This window comes from Elephas maximus, chromosome 1 (assembly GCF_024166365.1).
Source record: "Elephas maximus indicus isolate mEleMax1 chromosome 1, mEleMax1 primary haplotype, whole genome shotgun sequence".
NCBI lineage: Eukaryota > Metazoa > Chordata > Mammalia > Proboscidea > Elephantidae > Elephas > Elephas maximus.
In genome coordinates, this window is record NC_064819.1 from 95,086,998 (window position 1) to 95,103,366 (window position 16,369).

The following is a 16,369-nucleotide window of genomic DNA, read 5'->3' on the forward strand; positions in this document are numbered from 1 at the left end:
GCCAGAGAACAAGTGAGCTCAGGGTGCCAGAGGAGTAGGCAAGTCTCCCTCAATGAGACCTATGACTCAGCTCCTCCCCACCCCCACCCCAGACAGGAACCAGGGAACTCATTGCTTTGTCACTGGATTGGGGAACCACAGTGTTAGAGAACCAATCAGCATCCAAGAGGAACATCATCACCAGTTGCTGGCCAGTGATTCAGCAAGAAGGTTCCCTTCTGAAACTTAGAGTTTCCTTCATTAAGAGGATTGTTTCAATAATGTAACTTAAAGGTTGGGTCCAACGCACCTGAAATATTTTAATTGAGTTATCTCTGGGTGGATTTGAACCAGCAACCTGTTGGTTAGTAGTAGTCCAGTGTTTAAGCATTTGAGCCTCTCAGAAAACCAAAAAAAAAAAACCAAACCCCTCCTGAGTGAAGGCCGTCTCTTCCATCCTCAGGTACACTACGTCGCCTGGGCTTCTCAGCCTGTCTGAGCGGCCACCTGGGGAGGACAGCAAGGACATCACCTCTCTGCTTTGGAGAAAACCTGGGGTTCTGTGAGGCACAAGATGGTAGCCCAGGGCAGGGCTGAGGGAGGAAGGCAGGCTGTTCTCACCCAGCAGTTGCCCAGCCATCGTCCAGCTGACTTACACAGCAGGCTGCTCCTGTCATTCACTGGGGTGAGGTCAGGGTCATTCTTGGGGGTTTGGGCCATAGCTAACCAAAAGGTTGGCAGTTAGAGCCTACCAGGCGCTCCTTGGAAACTCTATGGGGCAGTTCTGCTCTGTCCTATAGAGTCGCTATGAGTCGGAATCAACTCAACGGCAGTGGGTTTGGGTTTTTTTTGTTTGTTTTCTGAGTGGCTCAAATGCTTAAGCACTGGACTACTAACCAAAAGGTTGGTGGTTCAAATCCACCCAGACATAACTCAATTAAAATATTTCACTCCTTTATATTAATATAAATGCAGTATGGCAAATTCAGAATGGACTTTAAAGGACAACTATACGTTTAAATGTCTGCATTAATTTACATTCACTGCAGCTCCGAGAAGCAGTCATTCTTTATGGGCCTTAATATTTCTAGTGACGGGTTATTCACCATGCTGCAACAAAAAATGACGAAAATTACTAAGTGATTTTTAAGCATTTTACTTTGTACCCAGAATTGAAGTGAGAATGTTTTATTATCTTATTTTTATTTGATTCTCACATCATCCAAGTAAGGTAAAAAAATTTAATTCTCACAGATGAAAAGAATAAAACGATGACGATTAAGCAACTTTGTTAAGGATACAGGACTAGTAAATCATATACTCCAGATTGAACCACATTATATGTGATTCCAAACCCCACTAACTCAGCCGTTAAGTTATACTATCCCCTGATCAGTTTCTGAAGAGAATAGTGTTCCTTGCATTAGAAATAATTACCACCTTAATTCATGGGTTTGAGTAGACAGTAAGACTACTCCCTTTAATGAACGGTAACTTTTTATGTAATTTAGGCGAGTACTCTGTAGCAATTATAATTCCTTCAAAGGACTTCACTTATCACCATTGTTTCTCTCCTCTGAAAGTGACAAGATTTGCATTTATTTATGTAATTACATCTATATATTCCACACAAGTCTCCTTTGTATTAAAGATTAATTAAAAACAAACAAACAAACCAAATCCATTGCTGTCGAGTCGATTCCAACACATAGCGACCCTGCAGGACAGAGTAGAACTGCCCCATAGTTTCCAAGGAGCACCTGGTGGTTTCAAACTGCCCACCTTTTGGTTAGCAGCCATAGCATTTAACCACTATGCCACCAGTGTTTCAGTGACATCAGAAACCCTAAATCCAATCAATTGTTCTCAATCATTATTTGAGATTTCTCAGCTTAATGCAGTGCAACACTTCAAGGGCAGGTTGACCATCTAAGAAAAGAATTAAAAAAAAATTTCACTTACTTTGGAAAAATGTATTTCTATCAATGTAGAAGGTTCATAATTCTTTGGGGAGATTGGCTGGAAGTCACTATTATTCCTGGACTTGAGGAGAAGCTGTGTCCCTAAACCCCACTGATAATTCAAGACTGTTGGTGGGGGTGCAGTTTCAACCAGGAGGGTATCATGTTTCATTTGACAAACAGCAAATCCAGAATTTCCCAGAAATTAACTAGTTGTGATGTGTAATAAGTCCCTGTCTAGGTGGCTTAGTGGTTAAGCACTAAGGCTGCTAACCAAGAGATTGGCAGTTCAAATTCGCCAGGTGCTCCTTGGAAACTCTACGGGACGGTTCTACTTTGTCCTATAGGATCGCTATAGGTCGGAATCGACTCGACCGCAGTGGGTTTTGGTTTTGGAATGTGTAATAATCTGGGGAAACCAAACTAAGCTTTACTTTAGCATTACAGAATGAAAGAGAATGGCAAAGAAAAGTAATTCTTCATCAAGAACATGCTGAAATATGGTTAGAAACAACACTGTCAAGACTTTTTGATATAAAATTGACATACAATTTACAAGCCTTTGAATTTTTTTTTTTAAATGGGCCAATGACTGTGACCTAAGTTCTGTATGTTGTATGCATTTATAAATAAGAAAAATGTGCTGGTTTAAATATTATATTCTCATACTTTACTTCAATATTAATTCAAAATTAGGATAAAAAAAATTGACATACAATTTACAAGCCTTTGAATTTTTTTTTTTAAATGGGCCAATGACTGTGACCTAAGTTCTGTATGTTGTATGCATTTATAAATAAGAAAAATGTGCTGGTTTAAATATTATATTCTCATACTTTACTTCAATATTAATTCAAAATTAGGATAGCTCAGATAAAACATTGTAGGAACTGTCACTGAACCATTGATCCTAGCTGAATTTATTTACTGCAAGTGAGAGGAGTGTGAGAGCTGTCAAATAAGGGTTTATCTTCCCAGAAAAAAGTTAGTTTCTCAAAGAAAGTGGTTTAAATACAGAAGCTCTACAGTCTGTGATCTTGATGCACGAGACTTAGGCTTGTATTTATGGGAAATAAAGCACAACACTTTGGGGAACTGTTAAATTTGCATTTCATTCTCCAGACTTGCTCAAGTTAAAAAGGCTCTTTAAAAGAGTTAGAGACTTGAATGCTTCCCCGTTGACCTCCCCAGCCCCATTTGAAATTCTCATCTTCTCTGGTTTCATTGGTATCCACATTTCTCCCTGCATATTTTCTCACTCATTCAGAAGTTTTAGTTCAGACATTAAACTTACCCTTTTGAATAGATAAGTTTGAATATTTAGGCATTCTGTACATCCTGCTCTTAAACCACCTCAAAATATATGAAAGATGTTTTATTTTGTTATCACTCTCTGCCTTTTATCTCTTAAAAAAAAATCTCTCAGCTTGCTTTTGTTCAGGAAATTACCTCCTGGTTTTTGCTTCCATCAGTGGATCTTTTCAAACCCCAAAAAACTCTATAAAATTAAAGTCATAATGTTTTTTTAAGAGAACAATCAAGGGCAATCAGAAGCACAGACTTATGTGGAAAACCAGGCAGGCTAAACTATATAGCATTAGAGGTGTCTTGAGATCTACCATTTGTCAGAGAATGGAACTCCTTTGTAGTAAGGCTAAAGGAATACACCTTGAAAAGTAGGCTGTTTTAGTCATCGGCAAGTCACAGATAGCATAAATTGTCAATTGTCCAAGCACCCTAGAATATTCTCAGGTGTTTCAGATAACTGCCAGCCCTGCTCTGGGACTTAGAATGAGAAGCAGGTCACTGGCCCCTAAATCTAAGAAAAAAATAAGTAAAATACCAAGAAATGAGTCAACAGGGCCAATTTCTTCTTACCTGGTAAGAATGTATCCTCTACAGAAGACTACGTAACTTGACAGTACTGTCAGTCCTCAGGCTTGATAAGGCCCTCTCCAGTGAGATCTTAGTGATTTCTTCCCTTGAGGATCTTTGATGTGGAACTAGTCATCAGTCATTATACCACAGCACTGTCTATGTCAGTTGACGGACTTCTTCAAATTTCAAATGTTATTCTTTGACTCTGTTCATCAATATTCTAGAAAAACTTAACACAGTACTTTTTTTTTTTTAATACCTACCAGGATGTTTGCCAGTGTTTAGTTACAGAGGGAACAGCTAAATTTCTCATGTTGTTGTTGTTAGGTGCCCTCAAGTCTGTTCGACTCGTAGTGACCCTATGTACAACAGAATGAAACACTGTCTGGTCCTGCGCCATCTTCTATCATTGTTATGCTTGAGCCCGTTGTTGCAGCCACTGTGTCAATCCATCGCATTGAGAGTCTTCCTCTTTTTCCCTGACCCTCTACTTTACCAAGAATGAACATGTCCAAATTATGTGAGACATTCGCTTGCCATCCTTGCTTCTAAGGAGCAAGGTTGTACTTGTTCCAACACAGATTTGTTTGTTCTTTTGGCAGTCCATGATATATTCAATATTCTTCACCAATGCCACAATTCAAAGGCATCAATTCTTCTTCTGTCTTCCTTATTCATCACTCAGCTTTCGCATGCGTATGAGGCAACTGAAAACACCATGGTTTGGACCAGCATACCTTAGTCCTCAAAGTGATATGTTTGCTTTTCAACACTTTAAAGAGGTCTTTTTCAACAGATTTGCCCAAAGCAATGTGTTGTTTGATTTCTTGATTGCTGCTTCCATGGGTGTTGATTGTGGATCCAAGTAAAATAAAATTCTTGACAACTTCAATCTTTTCTCCATTTATCACGATGTTGCTTATTGGTCCATTTGTGAGGGGTTTTGTTTTCTTTATGCTAAGGTGTAATCCATACTGAAGGTTGTGGTCTTTGATCTTCATCAGTAAGTGTTTCAAGTCTTCTTCACTTTCAACAAGCAAGGTTGTGTTATCTGCATAATGCAGATTGTTAATGAGTCTTCACGTAGTACCCCCTTTTTCTGTTTAAATGCCTGCCATTTGATCTATGTACAGGTTACTCATGAGTACAATTGACTGTTCTGAAATTCCCATTCTTCGCAATGTTGTCCATAATTTGTTATAATCCACACAGTCAAATGCCTTTGCTTGGTCAATAAAACACAAGTAAACATCTTCCTGGTATTCTCTGCTTTCAGCCAGGATCCATCTGATGTTAGCGATGATATCCCTCACTCCACATCCTCTACTGAAACTGGCTTTAATTTCTGGCAGCTCCTTGTTGATGTACTGCTGCAACCACTTTTGAATGATCTCCAGCAAAATTTTACTTGTGTGTGATATTAATATTGTTCAATAATTTCTGTGTTCTGTTGGATTACCTTTCTTTGGAATAGGCACTAATATGGATGTCTTCCAAACATTTGGCCAGGAAGCTGTCCTCTAAATTTCTTGGCATAGATAAGTAAGCACCTCCTGTGCTGCATCTATTTGTTGAAACATCTCAGTTGGTATTCTGTCAATTCCTGGAGCCTTGTTTTTCACCATTCCCTTCAGTGCAGCTTGGGCTCCTTCCTTCAGTACCATCGGTTCTTAATCACATGCTACCTCCTGAAATGGTTGAACATCAACAAATTCTTTTTGGTGTAGTGACTCTATGTATTCCTTCCATCTTCTTTTGATGCTTTCTGCGTTGTTCAATATTTTCCCCATAGAACCCTTCAGTATTGCAATTCGAGCCTTGAATATTTTCTTCAGTTCTTTCAGCTTGAAAAATGCAGAGTGTGTTCTTCTCTTTTGGTTTTCTAACTCCAGGTCTTTGGATATGTCATTATAATACTTTGTCTTCTCCAGCCACCTTTTGAAATCTTCTGTTCAACTCTTTTACTTCATCATTTCTTCCATTTGCTTTAACTGCTCTACTTTCAAGAGCAAGTTTCAGAGTCCCTTCTGACATCCATTTTGGTCTTTTCTTTCTTTCATGTCTTTTTAATGTCCTTTGCTTTCTTCATGTATGATGTCCTTGATGTCATTCCACAACTCACCTGGCCTTTGATCATTAGTGTTCAATGCAACAAATCAATCCTTGAAATGGTCTTTAAATTCAGGTGGGATACACTCAAGGTAGTATTTTGGCCCCCGTGGACTTGTTCTAATTTTCTTCAGCTTCAACTTGAACTTGCTTATGAGCAGTTGATGGTCTGTTTCACAGTTGCCCCCTGGCCTTGTTCTGACTGATGATATTGAACTTCTCCATCATCTCCTCCCACAGATGTAGACATTTGATACCTGTGTATTCAATCTGGTGAGGTCCACATGTATAGTAGCCATTTATATTGTTGAAAAAAAGGTATTTGCAGTGAAGAAGCTGTTGGTCTTGCAAAATTCTATCATGTGGTCTCCAGAGTTGTTTCTATCACCAAGAGCATATTTTCCAACTACTTATCCTTTTTCTTTGTTTCCAACTTTCACTAATCACACTAATACCATTTTTATTAATTTTACATTTTGTTTTTGTATTTCCAGTTGTATTCATTACAGACTCATTTTGTGGAAAGGAATGAGTTCAGGATATACCTTACTAACAACTTGAAACTCTCCGCTTATCTTACACTAAAACATCAAATGTTTTGGCACCTAAAATTCTGGATTCTATTTCCACTAGTATATTTAACTAACAATGAATCAACATTAAAAATGTGTTTATAAAAGCATATTATATATCAGTTTTATAAACACATTTTTAATATTGATTCATTTTTGGTTAAATATGCATTAGCCTATTACACCTAGTCACTCCTGGATATGTTTCTTTTGCAAAAATTTCCTTGGAAAACGTATTTTTCCTCATAAAGTTATATACCACCATGTTAAGTTCTAAAAATCAAAGAAAGAGTCCCCTTTCTCACCTTTGTTTAATATCGTAATTGAATTTATGGCTGACATTTGATATTCAATATGTTTAAAAAAAAAAAAAAGGACAAAAAGCCTTGAATAGGTGCTGCCCAGCAAAAGTTTATAGGCCTTCAAGAGGAAGTTAATTAAAAATATCAACAACTTAATAGTACCAGAAACTATTTTTTCCCAACACTATAATCATTTTTTCCTACTGTATCTACTATTTCTTTCCTTCTAAAAAAAAAAAAAAGATATGATTTTGCTCATTCTCTTCCCCTGTGTTTTAGGAGAGGCAGTCCACTCCACAAAGGGTGAATCATGGCTTGAGCCTACCACTGTAAACTCATGCCTCTTTCAATACGAGGGGAAACGAGTGTGCTGTAAACACTCTCGGAAAAGTCCAGTTGCCATTATAAAAGGACGGAAAAAGAAACAGCTCCCCTCGTTGGAAGTCGTAGTGAGAGAATATAAAGTTTAAAGCTGCCAGAGGCATCTCAAGAAACTTGTCATGCTCAGTATGACAGAAGGAAAAGATATGAAGTTCCAGGGTCATTGGTGGAGCCACCGGTCTAGTGAAATGACGAACCTTGGAGATATACAACCTGTGGTCCAACTGATATGAGAAATAATGAGTTAAATAAAAACATGACCAATAAGATTGGATTTCCTGCTACTAGGAGCAGAACACATCTTTACTAAAATATTCATGCCATGCATTTTAATTCTACCTTATTTTTCACACCACAGTTCTCAAATAAAATGAGACAAATCATTTACTCATCTCAGAGAATAAAGGGAGAGTAAAGATCAACCTTGGTATCAAATAGAACTTATTTCTACTGTATGTTATTGTTGTTAGTTCCCATCAAGTCATCTTGGAGCATAGCAACTTATATATAACAGAAGAAAACATTGCCTGGTCCTACATCTTCCTCAGGATCAAAGGTATATTTGAGCCCATCATTGCAAATACTGTGTCAGTCCATCCGGTTGAAGCATAACAACAGTCAGTGCAAAAATTAAAAGACTTTAGCGTAAGACAGTAAGTTTGGCATCTAGGCAAAATGCTCAGTAGTTGGTTTATCTCCCCTCCCGAGTAAAAGTTAAACACTAAAGTCTTTTAATTGTCAACATGACTTTCAGTGCTATTCCTGATATTGTGATATCTTTAATCTTGACCATGGTCTTTGAACCTATAGCTACAAGACTTCAGATCATAAGAAACAAAGTCCTTGATGTGCTCCCTTGATGGGAATTTCCCTTGATGGGAAATTACCTGGTCTATTCATCTAGATAGGATTCTAAAGGTCTCTCTAATTGCCCTGTTGGTCTGTTCATTCAGATAGGTTTCTAAAGATCCCTCTAATTGCCCTGTCTATTACTTTAAAAGAGTCACTATAATGATCAAGACTTAAACTGTGAAGTGATTATAAAATTCCAGGTGGGCTAATGAGTGGTCAAATAGGCCATGAAGACATTGGGAGAAATTTGTGGCATGTAGGAATCCTTGGACAGTTTTGGCAGATCACTGATGTAACATCACATAAGAAGTCTAAGCAAAAATTTCTTGGTAAAGTGAAGAGATATATTCAAACTCTCCATAGGCTTCCTAACCAAGGAGTGTTGGAAAATTGTGACTCTGTACAATTTTCTGTCACAGAGACATCAAGGCACTGTCATGATTCAGGCTAATATCATGGGACACAAATATATAGTTCTCTGTATTGGTCTCCAGATTTGAAATTTATACCCAGCTAGAAACTGGGAAGCCTTCCAGAATTGCTGTCTGAATAGTCTCCAATCACGATGTTTTTAAGATGCTAAACATTTTGTGCAGAGATGCACTGAGTTCACTAGAAAGTACGTTGCAATCATTGTGTTCATAAGGTGCCTGTTGGTGGTCTCTACATAAGGTCAACAGTAAGTAAGCATTAGCTTGCCATATACCCTGATCAGAAATATAAAACATGTCCTTGGTAGATTTGGACACACCATTATTCCTGTGTCCAAACCCACAAAAAAAAAAAAAAAAGAAGTTTATAAGATTGACAGTAGGGAATAATGAAGGATTCCCTAGGTTACGAAGCATTATGTGAAAGAAAAACTTTTGTATTAGTGCTTCATGAGGCATCACTGGGCCCTAGCTCCTATGCAAAATCTGAAAATAAGAGTTGTCTTTTAGCATAATCTCAATTCATTTTCCCAGAAAAACTGCACCTCAAACATGGGATTCTAGGGATCGTATATTTTGATATTGTTTATGGTATAAAGCGGCCTAAAGGTAACTGGGTTACAATGTTCTGATGTTTTTACCTTAGCAGATGTGGAAAATTTGAAAAGAACAGCCATTAAACTCTACAGGAATTTTCTTACCATTAATCATTGTAACACCATCCCCAAGCAGAGACCATGGGCTATCCCACTGCCATGTAAAGCCTTTTTTATAGATTTCCTCCAGCAACATACAACCAGCTTGGACGGAGGTTCCTAAATTATCCTGTGGTGTCCTTGATAGTTATAAGCTGGTAATAGGTCAGTTGGATGAACCTGCACCACAGGCAGCTAGATATCCTACAAGGTACTGGAAAAGGCTGAAGATTGCTTCATGAGCACTGGTCATGCTGCCTATCTCTTCTGAAAATAGTTTAGAGAACTGAGGAAACACCAACTCACATATTCAAGAAGTTCAAAATATCCCAAGGAGCATAAATAAAAAAGGAAAACACACTAGACTTATCATCGTGAAGCTGTAGAATACCTAAGACAAAGAGAATATCTTCAAAGCAGCCAGAGGGAGAAAGGCAGAATATCATCAAAGAGAGAAAGTTAGACTAACTGCTGACGTTTCAACAGCAATAATGTAATTCAGAAATAATGCAGTGATGTGTTCAATGCACTGAATGAAAATAACTGCCTGTCTAGAATCCCTTCAATAATGAGAAAACCATTTTTAGATAAAAATTAAGATCGTTTGCCATCAACAAATTTTTACTGAAAAAAAAAAAATCTAAAGGACATTCTTCAGGAAGATGTAAAAAGAAGCCGTATAGAAAGTCTGAGATGAAATGAGGCATGAAAAACAGAAAGCGGTAGACCTGTGGGTCCCTCCAAAATATATCAACTATATAAAACAGGGCACTAACAGTGTCCTGTGGAATTTAAAAATAATGCATAAGTAAACATCCAGTAACAAAAATATATAAATTTAGAGAATAGAATAAGGTGTTAATACACTCTAAGATCCTTCTCTTATTCAAGAGTTGGGGAAAGATGTTGACTCAATTTGTACTAAGTATCATGCTATCATTTCTAAACACCAAATACTAGAAACAGTCTAGAACTTCCAAATGTGGAGAAGAAAAAAAAAAAGAATGATAAGTATTTGCATAAACCCGATGCCTTTGAGTCCATTCCAACTCACAGCAACCCTACAGGACAGAGTAGAACCGCCCCATAGGGTTTCCAAGGAGCAGCTGGTGGATTCAAACTGCTGACTTTTGGTTAGCAGCCGAGCTCTTAACCACTGTGCTACCAGGACTCCAATATTTACATAACCCACATATAATATTTTCTTTCTGCTTTCTACATCTCTGAGGGCCACTCCCTTAACTGGTTAAACATAACCAGCAAAAAAAAAAAAAAAAACAATGTTACTTAAATCAATGTGAACCCCAATTGCAAGACAAATGCTTACACATATAACACTTCCTTTATTGTTTCATTTTTTCATTCCAAGGGTCTTTTGTCTCAAAAAAATAACAAATAAACATACATCTTACAAGTTTGTTATTGTTGTTGATGTTAGGTGCCGACTAAACCTTATGTTTAACAGAGCAAAACATCGCCCGGTCCTGTGTCATCTTCATAATTGTTGGTATGTTTGAGTTCATTGTTGCGGCTATTGTGTCAATCCATCTCATTGAGGGTTTCCTTAATTTTTGCTGACCCTCTACTTAACCAAACATGATTTCCTCTTCTAGCAATTTGTCTTTCCTGATGACATTTCCAAAGTAAGCAATACGAATTCTTGCCGCTCTTGCTTCTACAAGTTTAAATCCTGTTGTGATTTATAAATTACTGTTTGGAGAATAAAATGATAGAATGTTAAGTCAGAAAAAATAAAAGAATACTAAAATATTTATATCTATGTCTACTTCAATTTAAAGAAGGGGGGAGTTAAAGTTTCATTACTCTTTTTATATTCTTTTTTGGGAAATAAAGTAACTTTACTTTCATGGTTCGGTGTACTTCCTCAAATAATCTGACGTGCTGAACTAATTAGAAGTCAGTTCACAAATAATTGTTTTCTCTTTGCTTGCAAATGATACTCTAAGCATTTCACCTAACATGAGTGGCATCTGGGGTCTTAAACTCTAGCAAGCGGCCATCTAAGATGCATCAATTGTTCTCAAGCCATCTGGAGCTAAGGAGAATGAAGAAAAACAAAGACACCAGGTAATTATAAGCCCAAAAGACAGAAAGGGCCACATAAACCAGAGACTACATTGGCCTGAGACCAGAAGAACTAGATGGTGCCCGGCTAAAACTGATGACTGCCTTGACAGGGAACACAACAGAGAATCCCTGATGGAGCAGGAAAACAGTGAGTTGCAGACCTCAAATTTTCATAAAAGGCTGGACTTAGAAGAACCCTGGAAGTCATGGTCCCTGGACATCCTGTTAGCCCAAGATTGGAACCATTCCCAACGTCAACTCTTCAGACAAGGATTGGACTGGATTATAAGACAGAAAATGATACTGGTGAGGACTGAGCTTCTTGATTCAAGGAGACACATGAGGCAACTCCTGTCTGGAGGCGAGTTGAGAAGGCAGAGGGGCACAGGAGCTGGTTGAATGGACATGGGGAATACAGGTTAGAGCTAGAAAGGTACTGACAACAAATTCAGAGAAAGACAGAAATATCTATATACCAATCACATTTAATAATGTAGGTTCTCTGTCACTGTCCCTCTTGCTCTCCCTCTCTTCTCTGTCTCTCTCTCTGATGAGTGGAATAATATGTGAATTCATGGAGTCGGTACAATTAAAATTATAAAATAAGGAAACACGCAAGCTGCTCTACATAGTGTTAAGTACTTATACTGGGTTAGTGTCTCCTAAAATTCGTGTCCACCCAGAGTCTCAGAATGTGAACTTATTTTGGAGATACAGTCTTTGCAGATGTAATAAGTTAAAAGGGGGTCATACTGAACTAGAGTGAGCTCTAAGTCAAACATCCCTGGCATTCTTATAAGAAGAGGAGAGGAGGCACAAAGACACATAGAGAAGAATACCATGTAAAGACAAGCCAAGCAGTGCTAAAGATTGCCAGCAACCACCAGAAGCTAGGAGAGAGCCATGGAACAGATCCTTCCCTAGTCCCTTCAGATAGAGCATAATCCTGCAGACACCTTGATGACTTCTAGCCTTCACAAGTGTTAAAGAATAAATTTCTGTTGTTTTAAACCACCGAGTTTATGGCAGTTTGTTACTGCAACCCTAGGAGTCTATGGGTGCTGCAAACGATTAAGTCCTCTATTAACCTAAAGGTTGGTAGTTCGAATTCACTCAGAGTCACCTCAGAAGAAAGGCATTGGAATCTGCTTCCAAATGGTGATAGGCATAAAAATCCAATGGAGCGCAATTCTACTCTGAAGCACATGGAATCGCCATGAGTAGAAATCGACTCAATGGCAACTGGTTTGATTTATTGGTTTAGGAAACAACAATATTGCACTGGTAATCTAGCCAATGAGAGCTACTTGAAACAAATGAGTAAGCAAATATGAACAACTCATAGCCTTACCTTTACTGCAGAATAATTGGTTAGAAAAGTATAATAAAAATTCAGTAACTTTAACAAACTTAGACTATATACAAGTAATACCATAATAGGAAATAATCCAAACTATATGAAGAAACTGCACTATTTTATTGAAATAAAAGTGTGTACAAATCAGGAAATGAAAAAAAAAAAAAAATCCCAGACATTCCTCTGATAATTGTTCTGCCCTCAGTTTCTAAAATAATGCCTGGTTCATAAAAGGTAATCATTAACAGTTGTGGAATTAACAAACGATACATGTTAAGAAGCAGTCCTGATAGGGCAGTGGCTAAAACATTCCGCTGCTAACCAAAAGGTCAGCAGTTAAAACCCACCAGCTGCTCCTCGAGAGAGATGTGGCAGTCTGCTTCCATAAAGATTTACAGCCTTGGAAACACTATGAAGCAGTTCTACTCTGTCCTATAGGGTCGCTATGAGTCGGAATTGACTCGACAGCAATGGGCTTGATTGGATTTGGATATGTTGAGAATGTATATAGATATGTAGAAATTATAATGAAAATTCAAATCGTTATTAATTTAAAAAGTAACAAAACTTAAGAAGAAGAATGGAGGTGTGCATATAGGCTGAAGTATTTAGAGGAAACTTAAAAACGTAGTTCATTTGCAGAAGTGAGACTTAAAGCTGACAGGAAGGAGGATATGATTCAAGGGAAGAGTAGGAGAAAAGGAACAACCATGAACTACATGAGCAAGAGAACTGGTATTACTGAATTCTTTGTGTCTTCTCAATATTGTGTGAGGTACCACTATTGGACGAGTAGAGAAGGAAAATATGGAGCTTTTTAGAACTGTCTCTTTTCTTCTTTCAGATGTGTCATCAAATGTCTTAGTCCTCCAACTCCAGGTTACCACTTGTTCTGGGTTGAATTGTGTCCCCCAAAAATATGTGTTGTAAATCCTAACCCCTATACGTATTGATATAATCCCACCTGGTAATAGGATTTTTGTTACATTAGTGAGGACATATTAAGACGCATAGGATGTATCACTTTTGAGATATAAAAAGAGCAGATTAGGCACAGAAGGAAGAAAGCATAGATGGGAGAAGATAGATACCACGCTGCACCAAGATCTCCAAGGAATCCAGGAACAGAAGGTGAAACAAGGATTTCCTCCAGAGTGGACAGAGAAAGCCTTCCTCTAGAGCCACTGCCTTGAATTTGGACTTGTAGTCTCCTAAACTGTGAAAAAATAAATTTCTGTTCATTAAAGCCACTCATTTGTAGTATTTCTGTTACAGCAGCACAAGCAAACGAACACGCCTCTCTTCCTGAGTCCTAGACATGTCCTATAGAATGAAGCAGGCCAATTTGCTAGACAAAGGCAATTTTTGAAAATCTCTACTGCTTCTCAGTTTCCTTACTATACAACCAATAAGTTTAGTGACATCACTTGTCTCCAGCAAATAATGCTACTGCAATGATCCTAGCATTAGACTTATTCCATGCTTCTGTGAGAAGGTGAGAAAGAGGAGAGTTACAAGTCACATGGTGAAGGAAAGACCTAATACCTAGAGTCTGTGGAAAGAAAAAAGATATGGCTATGTGGATTGCCAAAAACTCTCACCTTTTCAGTTTTGAAGCATGATTTGGATGGATGTTGAGTGCTAAAATCAGGACACTTGTTCCTTTTCAGGCATCATTGGAAAACCCCTGGCCAAGAATAAGTGCAAAGGAAATTACTGTGATGCTAGTATCTCATTGCTGGTAGAAAATTAATACCTGTCGTTGGGGGAGAATTGAAGACAGAGAAATTGATTGAAGGCCGTCTTGCCACTTGCTGGTTATCACAGGAAAGTGCAAGGACAATACTGGAAAATGAAATCAATAGTGACAGCCTTTGCTTAGACATTTTCCAATTATCTCATTTAGTCTTCATAACAATTCTGAAAATAACGTTTTACACCACTCTGGGAGGTGATAATAAGAAAATGGAAAATATACCCTGATTTCAAAAAGAAAATTTATATTCTTTGGGGAATATAAATTTATTAAAATGTGTTCATCCCTAAAAAAAGTCGTTGCTGTGGAGTCGATTCCGACTCATAGTGACCCTATAGGACAGAGTAGAACTGCCTCACAAAGTTCCAAGTAGCAACTTGTGGATCTGAACCGCTGACTTTTTGGTTAGCAGCCCTAGCTCTTAACCACTAGCCACCAGGGCTCCCAAGTATATTAGTCCCTAGGTGGCACAAACAGTTTGCTTTCGACTGGTAGCGTAAAGGTTGATGGATCGAACCCACCCAGCTGTACTGTGGAAGAAAAGCCCTGGCGATCTGCTAAAGCCAAGAAAACCCTACAGAGCAGTTCTAGTCTGCAACACATGGGGTTGCCATGAGTCAGGATCTACTCGATGTTAAGTAACAACACACCCAGTTAATGCTGGTGCGCAGTGGTTTAAGTGGCTAGGGTTGGCAGTTCGAATTCACCAGCCGCTCATTGGAAACTCTACAGGAAAGTTCTACTCTGTCCTATAGGGTCGCTGTGAATGGAAATCGACTCCACGACAATTTTTTTTTTTTTAATTGTGCAAATCATTCTTCAAGGTTTTGGCGTCACACAAATTAATGAGATCTCCAGATCTTGTGTCCTAGGAGTTCAGAGTCCACATAAAATTGCTACGATCAGTGCAAGGAGAGCTGCCAACGATTTGTTGATAAAGTGCAACGGTGGGGCCATTAGTTTTTAAACGTGGACAAAATTTTAAAATGTACAAATCTGAGTATATTAAAAATTAAAAGTTGGAGTTTGCAGTTTGTGTGAGAACATACGACTTATAAAAAGGGGGAAAAGATTATAATACATTTCGGGTTGATTAGTGGATCAGAAAAGGCAAAGAAACTAATGCTGAAATTACATGCAAGGGCAATAAAGGGTGGAGGGTGAGGGTAGGAAGTGGTGATTAGACAGAAATCCTGTCCGATGTGAGAAAAACATCCTTCTTAAGAAATGGGAGGGATACGCAGAATGAAACCATATCAACGAAGGCAAAATAACTGTGTAGCTAGCTGTAGACAGAAAGGGAAATCAACCCGGAAGAGTAAGACTCTAAACAAGCTGGATTGACAGGTGTTTTTCTGTCATACATGGGGTTGCTATAAGTCAGAATCGACTCGAAGGCACCTATCAACAACAGCTGTAGTTACAATCTAGGAAGCGACAATTAAAATGGAGAGTTTGGATTTACAGAACACTTTCAGGATACTCACAATTGCATTAGAAAAATGTCATTTGATAAAGAGAGAAAGATCAGTCTCTTGTCCTTTTAAAAAGAATGCTTATCTCTTTTCAGAGGTAGCATCCATAGATTCAGCCCTCAAACCAAAATCTTTCTCTTCAGTCTCTGTTCAGGTTCATTCCATTTTGGGAAGGCAGTCCGACTTTTTGCACGGAGGCACAAGAAAGCAAAGCATTACTGGAAATCCCCGTTTTGTCATGGATATTTCCCTTCAACCAATGGGGATAGAGAGTGAAGCAGCATCACTTGTCTCCAGCAGATACATCTGCTAAGAAGGTCTGAGCCCAGGCCTTGGGGAGAAGGTGCGAGGTGACTGAAATTGTGGTTAAGAGGAACGGCTGACAACCTCGTATCCTGGAAGGAAACAAGATATGGTTATATGGAGAGCTAGGAAGCCACATTTTGCAGTTGTGAAGCAGATTAGGGAGTGACGATCGAAGTTTTTACGGTATTTTGGAGGGGAGGGGGGTGCCTGATATTTTTCATGCATCT

The 16,369-nt window shown here is 38.3% G+C and overlaps 1 long non-coding RNA gene across 1 annotated transcript; it reads right to left on the reverse strand.

Moving 5' to 3' along the window:
- Window positions 1–10,530: 10,530 nt before the first annotated feature.
- On the reverse strand, window positions 10,531–16,079 carry LOC126078933 (uncharacterized). The gene is made up of 3 exons (XR_007518173.1): window positions 15,849–16,079; window positions 14,207–14,292; window positions 10,531–10,870 (listed from the first exon to the last, which is right to left on the reverse strand). It is a non-coding gene; the product is annotated as an uncharacterized LOC126078933 (long non-coding RNA).
- Window positions 16,080–16,369: the final 290 nt, after the last annotated feature.